Below are 282 nucleotides of genomic sequence, written 5' to 3'. Positions count from 1 at the left end.
GCGAAATTTTTTTATTCCGTCCCTCATTTCCCAAACACTTGTTACTCCCGTTAATAACTTAACATTTTCCTTCTCATTTTCTAGGATGAGTATGTCAGACAGGATAAAAATATGAATCATAGCATCTTATATTTAGTCCTCAACTTCTGTAGCTCGAGCGATAAGGCAAAACTGACTTAAATTCCCTTATCTTTATGGCCCTAACATGTATACTGTCAGGCCGGCACCCCGTAAATTTTACAGAAGTTTTGGATCCGCGAACATTTTCGTTCATTCTACTTA

Source organism: Penaeus monodon, chromosome 19, assembly GCF_015228065.2.
Source record: "Penaeus monodon isolate SGIC_2016 chromosome 19, NSTDA_Pmon_1, whole genome shotgun sequence".
Lineage (NCBI taxonomy): Eukaryota > Metazoa > Arthropoda > Malacostraca > Decapoda > Penaeidae > Penaeus > Penaeus monodon.
This window is presented reverse-complemented; position numbering follows the sequence as displayed.